Below are 7,713 nucleotides of genomic sequence, written 5' to 3'. Positions count from 1 at the left end.
CCCACCTCGCCGCTGCTGCCCATGCCGCGGGAGTGGGATGACCCCGCCCCCCGGGATAACAGGAAGGCCGGGGAGCTCCATCGGGACCCTGCCCGCCCCTCCCCCGACAACATCCGGCGCGAGGAGGAGCTCCGGAGGGAGCTCCGCGAGCTCCGCGACCGCCGTCGTTCCCCCTCCTGTCGCGAGGACCGCGGCCGGTCACGATCGCCTCGGGCCTCCTCGGGGGACTGGCGCTCCCGCCGGCGCTCCCCGTCGCCGCCCCCTCGTAGGGGCCGCTCGCCGTCCCCCTCCCGTGTGGCTCGGCTCAGTCCACCCCGCCCCCGGGATGGGATCCTCCCCACTCCGGAGCCTCGCCGCTATGTGCCGCCCCATGCCTCGGCACCCGGGGGTTTGGCCCCGGCTTCGGCTCCGGGTGGAGGCCCCGCCCGCGGTCGGCCCGGTCCTGCCAAGAAGAAGAAGCGGCGCGGTGTGCGCGGCGCGCCGCCAGTGCCCCCGCCCGCGGGTCCAGGATCCGCCTCCACTCCAGGTCCCGTCTTCGGTCTCCCTCGCCCCTCCTGCTTCAACTGTGGGGTGAGGTGGCACTCGCAAGTCACTTGCGTCAACCCCCAGTGCTGCTACCTCTGCAAGGATCCCGGCCACCCCGCCCTCCTGTGTCCGGATAGACCGGTGGTCTCGGAGCTCATGATGTATGGGCATGGGATCGAGGGGTTGGGCTTCTTCCACCTCGAGGTCCCTGACGCCCCTCCGCCGTCTCCCTCCCTTCAGGCGATTGTCACTGTCATCGATGGCGTGGCATCCCCGGAGATGATTGAGGTTGAGCTCAACCATCTCTACCGACACCAGTGGGATTGGGTGGTCACCCCCACCGCCGATCACATCTTCTCTGTCGTCTTCCCCGACTCCGTCAGCTACGGCTACGCGACGCGTAGTGGCCGGATCACCCTCGCCCTGAACCAGCTGGTTGTCGAGATCTCCGAGCCGGTCCTCGACGCTCAGGCCGTAGAGGTCCTCGACACCGCTTGGATCCTCATCTCCGGCCTCCCCGATATTGCGCGGTCCGAGCTTGTCATCCGCCAGATGTCTCGTCTCTTGGGCAAGGTGGTGGCAGTTGATGAGCTCTCTCTCCGCAAGGAGGAGGAGGTCCGGGTCAAGGTCAAGTGCCTCGACTCCTCCAAGCTTCGCACCTCAGTCCGCGTCTTCTTCAACGACCAGGGCTTCGACCTCAGGATCGCCCCCGAGCCTCCCAACCACGTCGGGCGCCCCCGCTCCGTCGACGCCGGCCTCCCCGGTGGCAACCCGGGGGCCGGTGGGGACTACCATGGCCGGCACCGCCCCGGTCCCCACCGCTCAAATGAGGAGGGGGCGTCCGAGGACTCCCGCTCTCCTTCCCCCTCGCCCCCTCCACCTGCCGGGGGGGGGGGGGCAAGGGCCGCCAGGCCACCCCGCTCCCTCCGCTGGGTGGCCCTTCGCTCAATGCGGCGTCTCCTTCCGAGGGGAGCGACATCTCCAGTGTGGGCATGGTGGTCTGCCCGGCTTCCTCCCCGCGCTCCGCCGCCTCGTCCCCTCCCACGGAGCGGGACTCGATGGCCCTGCCCCTTGGCGCCCACCTGATGCGCCGGCGGCGCCCGCGGAGGGGGTGACACCGCTTGTGGTGGACCCCCCCTCCCCGGCCGCCTGCTCACCCGCCGCCCCGTCTCCTCCTCAGCTGGGGGCGGCTCCACCCGTGCCTCTGCTGCTGGATGCCCCGGCCCCTGTTCCTGCGACCCTCCCCGCGCCGCCTCCTCCGCCACCCCCTCCGCCGGCTGGACCGCCACCGCCTGCGACCCTCCTCCTCGGCTGCTCTGGGCCTGCTCTGCTGGCCTCTCCCTCGCCGTCTCTGCCGGGAGAGGGTGCGACTCGCGTGCTCACACCGATGGCGGCTCAGCCCCCTCCCCCCTCGTTCAGCCGCATACTCCCGTCGCGGTAGGTCGACCTCCTCCCCGGTGGTGGCCTCCCGCAGGAGTGTGCGGCTGTATGCTGCCCACCCGGAGGGCAGCCCGGCTCTGCCCATCCCCGAGCGGGCGGAGCTCCGCGCTGCCGCCCGTAACCTGGAGCCAGGTACGCCCCCCGTTCCCTCCTCTGCTTCGTCTTGTTCCTTTTCTGCGCTAGAGTCTATTCCCTTGGGCAACCTCGCCAAAGTGGCCTCCGACTCCGCGATCATTTTCAGGGGGGAGGCTGGCCCCCCTTTAGTCCAGATCGCAGCCATCAAAGCTCATGAGATCCTTGATGGGAAGCTCGCGGAGGCCCGTGCTGCCCTCCTTTCACCCCCGGCCGCCTCGGACGGGGTGTCTCCCACCCCGCCCGGGCCACGGCTGACGGCTCCCCCTCCTCCGGTGGAGATCCGTGGCCGTACTCGCTCCCGCACCGCGGCTCTTTGCGCGCAAAGCGCTTCTCGTGTCCTGGGGTCAAGCAGCCCCCCGATGGCGCCTTAATGCGAGCCCTTGTCTGGAACATCCGCGGCTTCGGCCATGATGACCGTCGCCACCAACTTGTGGAGTACATGCGTGATGAGCACATCGACATTGTTGCAGTTCAGGAGACCATGCGTCGCGACTTCTCGCTCACTGAGCTCGACCGTTTGAGCTCCCACCTCTTTGCATGGCACTGGCTCCCTTCTAGTGGGAGCTCAGGCCACTCGGGTGGCATCCTTTTAGGTGTGAAGAATGCCACCTTCGAGGTGGGAAGCATGGACCGGGGGGAATTTCCGTCAGCATGGAATTATTCGAGAGGTGTCTCAACTTCAAGTGGGAGATCATCATTGTATACGGGCCTGCCGACCATAGTCGGTCGGCCGCCTTCCTTGAGGAGCTCCACCGAAAGATCTCGGCGGCCTCCCTTCCCGTGGTAGTGGGTGGCGACTTTAACCTGCTGCGCATGGCAAAAGACAAGAGCAATGACAATGTCTGCTTTGCCCGGATGCAGTTGTTTAATGACTTCATCGCTGACCTCGCCCTTCGGGAGATTGATAGGATTGGTGCCCAGTTCACCTGGACCAATCGGCAAGCCTCCCCGACCCAGTCCGTCTTGGACAGGGTCCTAGTGTCCCCGGATTGGGACCTCCGTTGCCCCCTTGCCTCTCTCCGCGCCATCACTAGGATTGGCTCGGATCATGTCCCCCTTCTTCTTTCCTCCGCGGACGAGCGTCCGCCGATCCCCCCTCGTTTCCGCTTTGAGACCTTCTAGCTCTCCCAGGCCGAATTTACCGACGCCGTCTGCGCGCGGTGGATTGAGGCTCGGGATCACCCCCACCCTCGGCCCCCCTCGGCTATTAACGCGTGGCACTTTTGTGCGAAACGTGGCAGGCAGTTTATGAAGGGGTGGGGGGCCAACCTTGGTCGCGACGCCAGAGAGCGTAAGAAGGCGCTGCTTACCGCGATTCAGGCCCTTGACCTTCGGGCCGACGTGGTGGGCCTATCTCCGGACGAGTGGCTGTACCGCTATGACCTCGAGGACCAACTCTCCGTGATCTACACCGATGAGGAGGCGTATTGGCGCCTTCGGGGCGCACAGAAATGGGTCCTGAAGGGTGACGCGAATACTGCATATTTCCAGGCTATCGCCAACGGCCGCCGTAGACGCAACACCATCCCCCTTCTCTGGGATGGGGAGATCCTCCTTCAGGACCCTCGCGACATCCGGACCCATGTCGACGGCTTCTATAGGTCTCTTTTCTCTGCCGCTCCTTGGAGTGGCATCTCCCTCGCCCCTGATTGTTGGGCCGGCGTTCAGTTAGTGTCTGACGCGGAGAACGCGGCCCTGATGGCCCCCTTCTCTGAGAAGGAGGTCTGGGAGGCTATCAAGGGTATGAATGCTTCTTCTGCCCCGGGCCCGGATGGCCTCCTAGTCATTTTCTTCCAGACCTTCTGGAACGTGATTAAACCGGAAGTCATGGCCATCTTCGAGGAATTCTTTGTTGGATCTATTGACCTGGGGCGCCTCAACTATGGGATCATCTCTCTCATTCCCAAGGTCCCTGGGGCGTCCGACATCCGCCAGTTCCGGCCGATCATGGTCATTAATGTGATCTTCCGGATACTGGCCAAAGGGTACGCCAATAGGGTGACCCTGCTTGCTGACCGGATAACTCACCCTAACCAGTCGGCCTTCATTAAGGGCCGATATATCCTGGATGGAGTCCTGGTCCTCCATGAAGTCCTTCACGAGGTCCGGGCCAAACGCCTTAAGGCGGTCTTTCTGAAGATCGATTTCCATAAAGCCTACGACTCTGTTAGCTGGGCCTTCCTCTTCGATGACCGATGGATCACTAGAGTCATGCAAATGGTCTCTTGCGGTCGCACGTCGGTCAACATCAACGGCGAGATTGGTCCTTTCTTCCCTACCCTCTGTGGGGTGCGCCAAGGCGACCTCTTCTCCCCGTTCCTTTTCAATATGGTGGTGGATGCTCTTGCCTCCATCCTTGATAAGGCAAAAGCCGCTGGCCACATCCGTGGGATTACCCCACACCTTTCTAGGGGCTCGGGGATCTCCATCCTCCAGTATGCTGACGACACGATCATCATGGTCGAAGGCTCGGAGGTGGACATCGCCAACCTCAAGTTCCTCCTTCTATACTTCCAACAGATGTCGGGCCTCAAGATCAACTTTGATAAGAGTGATGTCATGGTTATGGGATGTTCCCCCGCTGAGTCTATGGCCATCGCCAACAGACTTACTTGCCGCCTGAGCTCTTTCCCCACCTCCTACCTGGGGACCCCCATTAGCGACTCGCGACTCTCTGTTGCGGACCTGCGGCCCTTAGTGATTAAGCTCCAATCCCGTTGCGAGCCCTGGCAGGGGAGATGGCTATCTAAGGCGGCCCGGACTATTCTCATCAACTCTTCCCTCTCCAGTCTCCTTCTGTTCCTTATGAGTTTCTACAGCCTCCATGAGTCTCTCCACAAGGAGATCGCCAAAATTCAGTCCCGCTTCTACTGGGCTGGCGAGCATGATAAGCAGAAGTACCACATGGTCAGCTGGCCTGACATCTGCAAGCCCAGGGAGCAAGGTGGTCTGGGCATCATATGCTCTAAAAGGATGAATATTGCCCTTCTCTCCCGCTGGCTCTGGCGCATCGCCCAGGGTCAAGGTGGCCTCTGGCTCGACATTATCCGGAATAAATACCTGCGGGGCCAGCCACTTGCCTTCTGCCAGAAATCGGGTGGCTCTCAGTTCTGGCAGTCTATTGTTCAGCTTCTCCTGGTGCTTTGCATTGGGACCTCCATCTCGGCGGGGTCCGGCCTCTCGACGCTCTTCTGGTATGATCGTTGGGCCGGAGACTCCCCCTTTGCGGCCCGCTTCCCCGCCCTCTTCTCTATCTCTGTCGACCCAATGATCTCAGTCAATAGCGCCCTTCTTGACTTAGGGCGCCTTGCTTTCCGTCGGCCTTTTGGGCCGGCGGAATCCACCGCCTGGCGTGAGTTGCTTGATTGCGTTGCGTTGCATGAGCCGCTGGTGGATGGCAGACCGGACCTAGTGCGATGGCGGCTGGAGCCATCGGGCTTGTTCTCCACCAAGTCGCTTTACCCGGCCATTGCCCCATCCTCCGCTCCCCTCCCCTTATCGATGGTGTGGTCCGTCCGCGTTCCCCTGAAGATCCGCATTTTCATGTGGCAGTGGATTCGCGGTCGGGTCCCGTCTGGAGTGGAGGTCTGCAAGCGCAATGGCCGGGCACCGGCATCTGCCCGCTCTGTGGAGTCCCTGAAGACTCAAACCACATTTTCTTCTCCTGCATCTCCGCCCAATTCCTCTGGAGCTGCTTTCGCAAGGTGGTCGGTGGTAGTTGGTGCCACACTAACTTCCCGGACCTATTTGCTGAACTCCAGCTGTCCCCCGCGTCCTCTCGCCACATTAGGTGGCTTGAGGTTGGGGTTCTCGCCTGGACTCTTTGGACCATTCGCAATAAGCTTGTGATCCAGCACGCTCCCCTTCGTCGCGCTACTGACGCTCTCTACAAATTCTTGGGTTTCTTGCAGCTTTGGCGGCCGCTTAGCCCCCCCCCCTCCCCCCGGACCGTGACGCCATCTCCGCCTTCATCGCCGACATCCGTTCGATGGCCGTCCGCCTCTCGCCGCCGCCCCTGCCGCCGCCGCCGGATCCTGATTAGGCGCCTTGTGTTTGGTGTGCGGGTGTTGTTTTTTCTTTCCTTTTGGGCTTGTTGAGCTGTGCCCTCAGCAGAACCTATGTACTTTGTCGTGAGACTTGGGTGGGTGTGTGTGGACTTATGTGGGTTTGTATGCTCTGTGGCGGTTTGCTTTATTTATAAAGCGGGGCGAAAGCCTTTTTCGGTAATAGATGGTTACTGATCAACTAGTAGTGAATAAAAAGGCATATTACTATGTTATAGATCGAGAAGTGCAGAACATCAGAACACAATACATACCTGATGCCAGTAACTAAACTGATAAGCCACTGATGAGATTGATGCAATCATGCAACAATGATGAGAGTGACGCAGGATCAGTTCAGTCATGAGTTATCGGAGGAGCAATAGGAATGACTAACACAAGTGACTGGTACGAAACTTTCCCTGCATGCAGTAGAGGCATACTCTGATTAACGGAGAAGATGAACGGAACGAACGAAACCTTTAAATTTCTTGATTTCCTGATGCCTTACCAGATCCAATACCACCAGCGTACTGGAGCCAAGCAGGAGCATAGGACTGTAACAAGAGCAAACTTCACTAGTTGCCAAAGTCCCTCTCCTCTGCTTGTGTAGAAAACTAGCAGTATATGACTAGACAGCACACTTACATAGACTGCCAGCTGTGATGTTGCCTCGAGTCTTGTGATAGAAATTAGCAAGCGGCCCATTGGATGCTTATTGGCATAGATGTGCAGTTAACTACTACTAGCATTCACCAGTACCAACAATTGTTTTGGTTAAATAGCACTTGTACGTACCAGTGAAAAGATTAACTAGCTTTCTTGGTCTAATCTATTAGTATCATTTACCTCGAGATTCCACAAGGACATGTGAAACCTGCAAAAAGTTTTGTTTCCATTGGTTCCCACAGGTCATGTCTGCTAACATGAGTATACTAGTACTAGACGATGAAGGTGTGTGTTTACCGCGACTACCCATCTTGAGAGAAGAACAAAAGAAATATTTGAGAAAATCTTGATGATATCAATATTTGTTCAATGGTAGTCGGTACATTACATAGTCGTTGCCCAAATAATGACACCCAATGGTAGTCTATACTTTGAACGGAAATGTAGAATTGATACTCCTGATAAATCAATGTCGTCCTAAATGCATGGCCAAACTTCTTATAACATTGAACACTAAACACAGATAAGTATTCAGAATTGTTGTAATGAAATTATATTAGTGGGTTTGCCATCCAAAATAATTCCATATCATGAAATATTCAATTAATTGTTAACATATCTTTATCTTTACCTAATAATAAAAAAAATTGGGTTTCTGTCGTACGTCGTCGGCCTTTTTGCAAAAGCGTCCCTAAGGTTTTGGGTATTCAACCCGCGGTCCTCTGTTTAAGTGGATGACGACCATGGCTGCGTCCCGACTCCCCCGACGCCCGTGCGGCTCCTCGCCGTCCGTGGCGGTTCGGTGGCGGCACTCCCTGAAGAGGGGAGGGCGTGGCGACGGGGAGGGAGAGGGCGGGTGACGGGGAGGAAGAGGGGCAGCGAGGTTGGAGGCGGAGGAGGA

Source organism: Triticum dicoccoides, chromosome 3B, assembly GCF_002162155.2.
Source record: "Triticum dicoccoides isolate Atlit2015 ecotype Zavitan chromosome 3B, WEW_v2.0, whole genome shotgun sequence".
Classification (NCBI taxonomy): Eukaryota; Viridiplantae; Streptophyta; class Magnoliopsida; order Poales; family Poaceae; genus Triticum; species Triticum dicoccoides.
Note: the sequence above shows the minus strand (reverse complement) of the source record.